Source organism: Lactuca serriola, chromosome 2 (genome assembly GCF_051521515.1).
Source record: "Lactuca serriola cultivar US96UC23 chromosome 2, Lser_US96UC23_V15, whole genome shotgun sequence".
Taxonomy (NCBI): Eukaryota; Viridiplantae; Streptophyta; class Magnoliopsida; order Asterales; family Asteraceae; genus Lactuca; species Lactuca serriola.
The window spans coordinates 213,071,635-213,083,954 of NC_136409.1; the positions used below are offsets into that span (position 1 = coordinate 213,071,635).

Here is a 12,320-nt window from a genome sequence, read left to right on the forward strand (position 1 = left end):
AAACTTTCATGTCCTTTTTTTTTGCTTCAAAAATACAATATTTGACTAACAATAGTCAAACAATAACTTTTATGCCAGCTGCTGGAATTCAAAAAAATTTCATAAATAATCTTACATCTATATTCTTATATATACTTATAAAAGAGACATTTTTTATTGCTCCACATGCATTTGAAACCTCCATGATGTGATAATGTGATAACAGATTAAAGAACCACACCCATAATCTCGTGTGAGCTTTGTATATATAATGAATAATTACAAAATAAAGGATAAGCTATATATAAAATACAAGATAAATACAACATTTAACAGTTGTAGATCGATATTATCTAATATCCCCCCTCAAGCGAATAGATGGTAGACCAAGACGAAGCATAGATCGAAAGAACTCAAACTGAGATTGCGGAAGACTCTTGGTAAAAATGTCCGCCGCTTGAAGCTTGGTCGGAATGAACTTGGTGTAAAGTTTGCTAGAAGCAACAAGTTCACGAATGAAATGATAGTCATTATCGATATGTTTAGCACGCTTGTGTGCCACAGCCACCAAATTTTGAGACAAAAACAATGCACTTTTGTTGTCATAAAGTAAAGTTGGCCTTTCAGGTGGTAATGCATGGAGTTCTTGAAGGAGGCGAGTGATCCAAACAATCTCAGCAACAGTATTGGCCATTGCACGATACTCCGATTCACAACTAGAACGAGCAATGGTAGGTTGCTTCTTTGCACTCCAGGAAACCAAGTTGCCTCCGAGAAAAAATGGAATAGCAATAGGTGGAACGCCTAGTTTCAATACATCATGCCTAGTCAGCGTCAGAGTAGCCAAGAATGGTATTTGTGTGAGGGCGACGAAAAGAGAGGCCAAAAGCGATTGTGCCCTTAACATAACGCAAAATACGTTTTACAGACTGAAATTGAGCATCAGTAGGAGCATGCAAAAACTGACTTGCCTGGTTTACAGCATATGATATATCTGGTCTTGTAATGGTTAAGTATTAAAGAGCCCAAACAAGAGAGCGATATAGACTTGGATCGGAGAATGGAGTGCCTTTAGATAGAAACAGTTCACTTGACGCCAAAGGCATGGAGACTGGTTTGGAATCTAGTAAATTTGCCCTTGTAAGCACATCTGTAGCATATTTTGATTGACTGAGAAAGAGACCATCATCTATATAAGACACTTCAAGTCCCAAGAAGTAGCTTAAGTCACCAAGGTCTTTGATAGCAAATTCTTGATTTAGAAGAACGGTAAATGTAGTGATAACCGACTCATCGTTTCCAGTTAGGATTAAATCGTCAACATAGACCAGTAAGTACATAATAATAGAATGTTGAGAGAACACAAAAAGAGAGGTGTCAGCACGACTGCATTTGAACCCATAGGCAAGCAAGAAAGAACTTAAGCGATGAAACTTGGCACGTGGAGCTTTCTTTAATCCATAGAGTGCTTTTGAGAGTTTACACACGTGGTTAGGAAACTAGGAGTCAAAAAATCATGGTGGTTGTTCCATAAAGACTATTTCAGTGAGCTGACCGTGCAAGAAGGCATTTTTGACATCTAACTGGTGAAGATGCCATTTGTGTAATACCGCAAGTGAAAGAACGATCCGAACTGTGGTTGCTTTAACTATAGGGTTAAAAGTATGTGAATAGTCAAGGTCTGGAATTTGAGTAAACCCTTGAGCTACAAGGCGTGCTTTAAACCTTTCCACAGTGCCATCACTTCTGAATTTTGTACGATAGACCCATTTAGAGCCAACAACATTTGATGAATGGTGTCTTGGGACAAATGTCCATGTACGGTTTTGGATGAGAGGCTCCATCTCGTCACGCATGGCTGCCATCCAATGAGGGTGCTTAGCTGCTGATTTTTTCCCTTTAGGTAAAATATCTTAAAGAAGTGAAACATGTAAGGCATGAGATACAAGAGAGAGAGAGAGAGAGAGAAAGAAAATCAGGAGTATGTTTGGTCATTGTAAGGCATGATTTTGATCGATTTTGCATTGGGTGGGTTGAAACAGGTCTGGTAGAAGCAGATTGCAAAGGAGAAAAGGGAGGTGAGGCATCATTATCGGATGATGGAGAAGAAGCATCTAGGCTGTCTGTATGTCTAGATACCGTCAAAGTAGGCCCAAGGGTGTAACGCCCGCAGATCCGGGCTAGTCAATTTAGAGGCAATAAGGGTCGAAAATGACTTTTCGACAAAAGATTATTTAGAATAAATAATCTTAACCAAGTTGTAGAAGATGTCACAAGGTTTCCGTACATATAAAGAACGCCGAAATCCGAGTTATAACGAAGAAGTTATGACCCGTCGAAGTTTTGCGACGGAACCGACACGGCACCGGGAAGTGTAAATAGTGAATTTACGATAGAGAGAGATTTAGCCTGAGTGATCTAAAAGAAAGTCGTAGAATATGTTAAATTAAGAACATCGATAAAAAGAACGCCTAAATCTAACTTCGTATGAAGTTATGATTTTTCGAAGTTTTGGACTAGCAATGTACAACCCGAAATTCAAATATTAGATAGAGCGGTTTTTGGCCGACACGACCTAAACGAGAATCGAAGATCTCGTTAAGAGTAGCGTAACGAGAAAAAGATGGGTGAAAACGGACGTCGGATGAAGAAGTTATGAGGATTTAACGGACCAGTCTTGTCCCGGCCTGTTAATAATATAAAATTTAAAATCGAGTCAAAATTAGCCGACAGAGTCTAAACAAAAGTTGTAGAGTACGTTCCCACCTTCGTGTGGATATAAAGAACGTCAAAAATAGAGCTCGTATGCGAAAGATATGATTTTTAGAATTCGGAGTGCAAAATTGTGAAATCTGCGAGAGGTCGATGATGTGGCCGCTTCTGAGCCGTTGCTTGCTGACCAAGGCTTCGCTTCGGATCACGCCACGTAGCCTCGCATTACGCCCCGCGCGTAGCCAAGGATTACGCCCAGCGTAGTCCGAGGCCTCGCAGGGTATAAAAAGGGGGCGAGGGTCTCCAACTTTTTCACACCATTTTCTTTTTCTCTCTAGGTTTCTTTCTCTCTCTAAGGGTTTTAACCCTCCCCTAAGCCTAGGTGATCCCCTAGCACCCTAAGGAAGCCCCGAGGCTCCCGGAGTCCCGAGAAAAAGGAGTCTTTCGGTTTCGAAACGCTGCTCCAATTAAGTTCCGGATTTCGATAAAATTCATTGTAAGTGAGCTACGCTTACGCAATTTTTAATATAGCTTTCAAATAATTATAGGAATGTTATTAGGTCCTTAAAATAATTATTATGAATTATATTGAGTGTTTTAACGCTTATATAATAATAATAATAGTCAGACTAATTAATCTGTCGCAGTTATCGTTAGACTAAACCCTAGTGGTATTGGTACTAGGTTTTATCGAAGGAAATTGTTTTGAGAGTATCGAAGCGTTGTTCGAGTGCTGAGTCACCACCTACTCAGGTGAGTGGATAGTCTCTTTCATCTTACACATAGATATGAAGTATTTTAATATAAATTACGTGTTGTGTGTGCATATTATCTGAATACTTGTTGTCTATGCTGGGTGAAAGATTTTTATACATGTTTTAAATGATCTAAAGTGTATATGTATTTTATATCTACAAAATGTGTTGGGTAAAACATGGGTAGATGAAATAGTTGTTTTGTGATAACACGATGGAAGACATCAATGTTGTCAGTGATCCAGTCATCTAGTGGAGTATAGATGATGACCATGGACGATACTAAACAGTTTGGTGGAACGCTAGCAGGCTCGTAACATGTAGGTGTTTTTGAACTAGGTGCTCATTAGGTATATTTGAACTGAGTGTGTTCACTAGGTATCTTTGAACTGAGTGTGTTCACTACGTATCTTTGAACTGATTGTGTTCACTAGGCATTTTGAACTAAGTGTGTTCACTAGTTACTTTTGAACTAATTGTTTACCAGATATTTTGGACTACGTGTTCACCAGTTGTAATCTATAAGCTTTGGTAACGATGGACTTCGTGCCGATTCCTTAGGATGATCCTTAGGAATGTATGAACGAGGATTGGTTGATTCTTAGGGTAGATCCTTAAGAGTTAAGAAGATAATGAGGATGGGTAATTGGGTTGATTGTTTGATTCTTTGAACATAATAATTATATTATTGTGGGTTGAAAACCCTATGTACTCACCAGGTTTCCCAACCTGACCCACTTAGTTTATTTATATCACAGGTGTTGATATGAAGGTACATTACACTGAGAGATTTAAAGAGATGTAGATCACTAGTGTAAATAAATGTAAGTTCTGTTTATGCTTATGTTTCTGTATTGACAATGACATCCCAAATGTTTTAAAATGAATAAAATACGTTTCTTCGAAAATGTTTTAATAACGTATTTATCATGTTTTTCTAGGAACAAATTCCGCAACATTTTTATTAAAAGAAGTACTCTGATTTTTATAAAGCATAAACAAAATCGGTATTTTATGGCCGTGAAAATGGGGATGTCACAAACGTTAGTGGATGGACAAAGCCCACATGGAAGAGTGGGTCTGGGTAGAACCGTAGGTTGATATGGCGTCGACTGGGGTGATGCAGAAGAGGCATTTGGTGAGGAGGTGGCAGTAGGTAGCCTATCATCCAGAAATGAGTTGGGTTTGAGTGTAGAAATAGGCACATGAGATGCAGTAGTCAAAAAATGGGAATGTGGATTCATCAAACCTCGCATGACGTGTGATATATATATGAGAGCTTTCCGGGTCAAGGCATTTATATCCTTTATATTGATTATTGTACCCAATAAAAATGCAAGGTATACTCCGAGGAGCCAATTTGTGTGAAGAATACTTATGAAGGTATGGATACACAAGGCAACCAAAAGTTCGAAGGTTGGTGTAGGTGGGAAGCCGAGAATAAAGTAGCTCAAAAAGAGAGTGGTCATCGAGAACTTTTGTAGGCAAGCAGTTGATTATATAGGTAGCGGAGCTAAAAGCATCAACCCAATAAGAGGCTGGTATGTGCGCATGAAAGAGCATGGCTAGACCTATTTCGATAATGTGTATGTGCTTACGTTCAGCCCGACCATTTTGTTGAGGTGTATACGGACACGAAAGGCGATGAAAGGTTTCATTTTCTTCAAAAATTGTGCGTACAGTATTATTTACAAATTCCGTTCCTCCATCACTCTGAAAAACTTTGATTTTGCGAGAGAATGAGTTTGGACAAGAGTGATAAAAGCTTTCAACACATCATAGAATCCATTTTTGGTTTTGAGAGGATAAAACCAAGAGAAGCGAGAATAATCATCCACGAAAACTACATAATATAAATAACCATCAAAGATAACTGGTGCAGGCCCCCACAAGTCACAATGAATCAATCCAAAAGGGTGCAATGAATGTTTAGAATTTGCATCAAATGATAAATGTTGACTTTTAGAAAGTTGACAAGGTTTACATGAAACAGGTTTAGGCAAAACAGAAGTAACATGTAAAACACCCAGTTATTTAGTAAGGTAATAACCTCAAAAGAAACATGTCCTAAACGATTGTGCCATAATTCAAAGGGAGCTTTCTTGGAAACACCAGAAGTTGCCATGAAAGCCATTGGAGTGTCTCGAAGAACATACAATCCATCTTCACATAGGCCCTGTGCGATCACTTGCTTTGTTTTTCTGTCCTGAATGTGAAAGAAGGGTTAAGAAAACAAGACATCAACTGGGTAATCCAAGGTAAGCTTGCTAATTGATAATAAACTTTTGGTCAATTTGGGAATAACAAGAACATCACGTAATAGAAGATTTTTCGAAATAGATGAGTGACCAATTTGAGAGACAAGTAAATGATTACCATTACCAAAGAGAACTTGCATGTTACCCATGTGAGGAGCCGTTTGAGAGATATTCTGAGTAGAGGGTGTCATGTGAGTTGTGGCCCAGGAGTCCACGTACCAATTGGGACTTCCATTATTGACATGACATTGAGAGGTCAATGCCTGTGCTAAGTTGGAATCATTCACAGGGGTATTATTGGCATAAGTGTGCAAGTTTGGGCATGAGGAGGCATAATGCCTGTTATTTCGACAAAGCTGACAGTGAGGAGGACGGCGGCCTCCTCTTCCTCGTCCGCTGTTGGAGAACCCTCGAGAGTTGCCACCACGAGAATTGCCACGACCATGATTGTTGGAGAATCTGGATTGTTGAGAGACAAAGGCAACTGGTGGAGTAGTGGTGGAGTATAGAGTTTGAAGAAATAATTCATGCCCCCCAACTTGAGCTACAAGATCACGAAAACTCAGTGCAGGTATGGAATTTCTTATGGCGGTGGAAAAAGTCTCAAAAGAAGCACCCATTCTACAGAGAAACCAATGGATTTAATCCATGTCATCAACCAGGTATCCAATTGCAGAAAGTTTGTCACAGGAAGTTTTAAACTTTTGACTATAATCAGAAACTGAAGAGGTACCTTTGGTCATGGTTCATAGAGAGTCACGGAGAGAGTGAATATGTTCAACAGAGGAGTTGTTGTATGCTTTTTCCAGAGAAGACCAGATGGCATGTGTTGTAGATAAACCAAGGATCTCAGCTGCTGCTTCTTCGGTGAGGGATGAATCGAGAAGGATCAATGCACACTGATCCAGTTCTAGCCATATAGAGTAGGCTGGGTTGGAGGTGGATTTACCTTCAACTTCAATATGTTCCGGTGGGGCAACAGAGGTGCCATCAACGTGGGAAGTGAGATTTTGATAAGAAAAATAAGGGAATCATTTGATTCTTCCATAGCAAATAATTGGTAGAAGAAAGTTTGATAGGAATCATGTGTAAGAGGGTATTCATGGTAAAAGTACCGTCCTGTGAAGTAGACATGATGAAGGTACCAGGGAAAAAAAAACAAAAAAACGAGGGAGGGTCTGAGGGAGAAAAGAAAAGAAAAAACGAAGAAGAAGACGATAAGAAAGTTTGTTAGGCTGATACCATGTGATAATGTGATAACAGATTAAAGAACCACACACATAATCTCGTGTGAGCTTTGTATATATAATGAATAATTACAAAATAAAGGGTAAGCTATAAAATACAAGATAAATACAACATTTAACATTTGTAGATTGATGTTATCTAATACATGACTTTTTAATTTATTTCTAATATATATTATAAATTGGTTAATAATGTTAAAGTAATGTAAAAACTAAAATTTAATTATAAATTAACTAACCAACAATATTAAAATATTTTATTTTATTTCTATTATAAAATTATAACTTTAACTTTTTAACATATTATAGTCAACTTGTTAGTTTATATATATTGTTGGATGTGAGCAGTTGTCATTTTAAAGTCATAAATTTTGCATAATTTATGATTTTATGCAAAATAAGTAAATTATTAATTTCAATATAATGTTAAACGGTTAACCTAAATCAAAATTTCAGTTAAAAAATCGAGAGACTATTTTTATAAATAGTTAAAAGGTATAAATTATAGTGTTAAACCTAAATAGTAATCATAAATTAATAAAAAAACATGAATCTATTTTTTTAATCATTAATAATTTTCAAATAGCTTAAAAATAACTTACAATAAAAATAGTTAAACCTAATATATATATATATATATATATATATATATATATATATATATATATATATATATATATATATATATATATAAAGTTACAATGTTATCTTTAAAAACAAAAACAATGTTTGTTGTTTTGAATAATTACAATCAAAGAAACTAACAATATTCATCGAATAAATTTTAAAAAAGTTAAATTTCTTAAACAAAATTAAAATAAATAAGAGTTTTCAAATACGTTATTTTAAATGACTCACAACAATAATAGTTAAAGGTAACATTATATACCAAAATTATATTGTTACCGTTAAAAACAAAAACAATATTTGATGTTTTAAACAATTAAAAGAGTAAATTATTGAAATCGTCCTTGTGGTTTGGTCAAAATTGCACGTTTGGTCCCTAAGTTTTTTTTTTTGTACTCGGGTCGTCCTTGTGGTTTGATTTTGTTGCGTTTTTCGTCCTTGTGGTTTGATTTTGTTGCATTTTTCGTCCCTTTCATACATAAAGTTAGGGACCAAACATGCAACTTTTACCAAACCATAGGGACAAAAAAACGCAACAAAATCAAACCACAGAGACGATCCGAATGCAAAAAAAAAAAGTTAGGGACCAAACGTGCAATTTTGACCAAACTACAGGAATGATTTCAATAATTTACTCCAATTAAAAGGATAGAAATTATAATTTTAAGCAAATAATTTTTTTTAAATTAATTAATTAATCAGAACAACAACTATAAATATCATTAATTCATATATTATATTTAATTTTATTATTGAGTAACCCGCAGGTAGATGCCATTAAGAAAATTGAGATAATACACTACAAGAAAAAAGGGTATTAGCGGCGACAAAAATCGCCGCTATTGCTCAACGAAGTCGCCGCTAATACCTTTACCCGCGACACGTCGCCGCTATTGAGTCGCCGCTACCGACTCGTTGCTATTGCTCAAAAAGTCACCGCTAATGTTCATCGTCGCCGATAATTCTCCATGTCGCCGCTATTTCCTTTTTTTATTTTTTTTTAAATCAGCCATTTTCGGGTGTCCAAAAACTAATACATAATAACGTTAAATCCAGAAAAACCGATACGTTAAATGCAGAAAAATGATTACATAACATCCATGTTTTATAATACTATACATACACCAAAATAAATAACAAAATTCTTATATATTTATGTCATACTACAATCTCTAATAAAAGATCAAACTAATACGATGTGTCATAATCCCCGCCACCCACGTTCCCTCCTATAAGTTCCGCAATAAAGTCCAGATCATTTGACATTGATGGAAGATTCTCCAACCACATAGTAAATAACAACATATAAACTTATAAGTTAAAATATTAACATAAACCAAACTAAAAATTACCAAATGATAAGAAAACTGTCAATTACCAATTTATCTATATATCAAGAAACTATAAAATTAACAAACCAACTAACATTAACCTTTCAAGTTAAACTCTGGATCCTATTTGTTTTTCGTTTATTTTTTCCATTATGAAAATGTAGTTTACACACTGTATACAAATATACTCCAAATTGCATACAAATACACACATACATACATTGTACGCATATATACATACTTTTTATACACATAAAACAACCATCAACACAATCTAAATTGCATACAAATACACACATACATACATTATACACATATATACTTACTTTTTATACACATACATATATGAAATACACACATATTTCATACACATATATGAAATACACACACACACACACACACATATATATATATATATATATATATATATATATATATATATATATAATACACACATAAATGCAAACACATACAACAAATTACAAAAAATGCACCTGTGGTCCCCAAAAATTTGCCATCTTTTAATTGGTGGTGGTAGTCTTCGGTGCAACAATGGTGTGGTGGTGGTGTAACTTAAGATAACTAAAACCAACAAAAAAACAATTAGGTCTGGAATTCTGGTCAAAAGTGAAAGAGAAAGAGAAATGAGGGAAGAGGGAATAAGGAACATATCGTAGTCGGTGACAGCAACACCCGACAGTAGCCTCGGTCACAGTGGAGGAAAAATCTATGATGAAAATATTTTGTGCAACTAATCATAAATAAAAGTAGAAATCGATAGTAAAATAGAAGAAAAAGAAGAAATGAGGAACAAAAACACAAACCACAGAGGAAATCGACAACAATAGTGTCGAAATTAATGTCACAGTGGAATCATTGGAGATGTGGAATTCGGGAGTTTCCAGTGGTCTATAGGCGTTGTTGGTATGTCTTCTAGCCTCCGGGAAACTCGATTGAGTGAAAATGGTCGAAGACAATGGATAAAAACGCGGACAAATGAAAGTTGTGAAAGCAGAAATAGGGTGTTATTTATGTCGACCTTTAGCGGCGACATCAATAACGGCGACAATTTTCAACCTTTAGTGGCGACAAATTATCGCCGGTATTGGTTTTGCCCGAAAAGGAGGTCCCAATCGTTGGATTAGATACTCAATCGTACAATTGAGGTTTACCAAAAGGAGATAACGCGGATTCGGACAACAAGGCATTAGCGGCGACACAATTAGCGGTGACAGTGGCATTTAAGGGCGACAAAACATAGAATTTTAAAAATGTCTATATTATCATATAATTTAAAATAAACAATCCTCATACAACTTCACAGCCATCAAAAACACGAGCGGTAGAAAAAATTCATCATACTTACCATTCTGTTAGAGAAAAATTGAAATCTTTATGTTAAACTGCCAAAAGAAAAAAAATCAAATTTGTCTCTGAACAATCAATAAGATTTTTTATGAACTTCATTATCGATATGGAAAAAGTTAAACTACTATAAACCTTTCATGTCGTTTTTGGCTTCAAAATAATCCATGGTTGTAAAAACCGGTCTAGGTGGCCGATTAATCGGTGCCTAAACGCTTGACGGTTCCCAACCGCCTACAAATAAGTGTTTGAGGGTTGGCTAAGCGCTTTTGGTCAATATCGGTCAAACTCGGACCAAATCAGACATAATCGGCCACCTCGGGCTTCAAATCGGTCCAAATCACTCTAGCCCACACTAAAGAACTCGTTGGCCCAATAGAGCCAACTAGCCAAAAGCTCAGCTGATTTTATTTTTAAAAGAGATAGATCCCCTTTTATAAGGTATTTATGCCTTCTTTTATTTTCCCACCATAGATGTGGGATATGTGCAATACATTTTTTTGTGTAAACTTCCCCTGCTACACCTACTTAGTCGATTATCACCAATTGTCGGCCACCATCACTGGTTCAACTTCACAGCAGAGAAATCAACGTCACCACCTTCATCCGCCATCACCACCGTATACCATCCTCACCATAGTCCCACCGAACCACCTCAGAACAACTGAAAGGTCATTTCCTGAACATTTCCATAGGAGCAGCCTCCTTACAATCACACGAACCAAGAAATAAGAAGAAAAAGGGATAAGGAGGTTGGGTTGTTCTCTTTATTTCATTAGGAAGACGGGAAAGCCATCGACATGATCCTTGTTGTTGCAGGTTTCCTTGTTGAAGACGATGAATAATGGCAGTAGGTTGTAAGCTCGGATGAATTAGGTTGCACAAGTGGAGGGCTCTACGAAGAGAAATGTAGAGACAACCTCTTTTTTTCGTGGGTAACCAAAAACCAAGGAATCTAATCTCTTTCATTTTGTTTCCTTTAATCAACAACTTCATAAAACAATGAGATGAAATATCATTCCTCATTTGTTCTTTCTTCATCTCTTTCTGGTTCGAGGTTTAGATTTTTTGTCTCGGTTGTAACAGGTAGGGCAGAAGTGGTGGTGATGTTGGTTGGAATGAAAACGAAAAAAAAAAACATGAAAGACGCACACAACCTGTTTGATGAAAATCCTCAAAGATTTTATTGTTGTTCTTGGCTTAAGAATAGGGGTTGTTTGAACCATACTTTTTGCTAGAGTTTATTGAACATGGATGTTGATAGGAGAATTGTGTTGGGTTATTTGTTTATCGAAAAATTTCTTACCAGATTGAATCTTGTTGACTGATTATCAACATTCTAACTCGTGATTGTGTTTAACCATCAAGTTTAGTTCTTCTTTTGTTTTCAATTTTAATATGTCTTGCTAGTATCACCATTTAATGTTATGTTCTTAGGATATTTATTAATTTTTTTTAATAATTTGTTTAATATTTAATGGTCCCCGATTAATCCCCCGATTAATCTCCGCCTAGTCGATTAATCCATTGACCCAGTCCACCGCCGAACCTACGTCCAGCGTTTTCTGCAACCTTAAAATAATCATAATAATACTAAAAATGAAAAAAATATTTTTGACCTTCAAAAGTTAAACAGTAATTGTATACGTTATTGGAATTCCAAAAGACCCCATATATATATATATATATATATATATATATATATATATATATATATATATATATATATATATATATATATATATATATATATATATATATATAAAAATATATATATATAAAATTTATGCTCATCAATTGCTTTTCATATTCCTAACCCAACTCATCATCAAGTTTATAAACAAAGAGCTAATATTTACAATTTCAAATCAAGAAGCAAATACCCTTGAAAGAAACAATAATGTCAGCCTCTTCTTCATCATCAGAAGTAAGCTTGAAGCTTCTGATCGACACCAAAGCAAAAAAAGTCTTATTTGCAGAGGCCAACAAACAGTTCGTGGATTTCCTCTTCCACGTCCTTTCTCTTCCTATTGGTACTGTGATCAA

At 35.7% G+C, this 12,320-nt stretch overlaps 1 long non-coding RNA gene across 2 annotated transcripts; it reads left to right on the forward strand.

Annotated features, from left to right (window-relative positions):
* The first annotated feature begins 10,711 nt into the window (after positions 1–10,711).
* LOC145088424 (uncharacterized) lies at positions 10,712–11,619 on the forward strand. 2 transcript variants are annotated; one of them, XR_013701121.1, is made up of 2 exons: positions 10,712–11,209; positions 11,361–11,619. It is a non-coding gene; the product is annotated as an uncharacterized LOC145088424 (long non-coding RNA). The 2 variants fall into 2 exon arrangements; XR_013701122.1 differs by having other exon boundaries at positions 10,712–11,205.
* Positions 11,620–12,320: the final 701 nt, after the last annotated feature.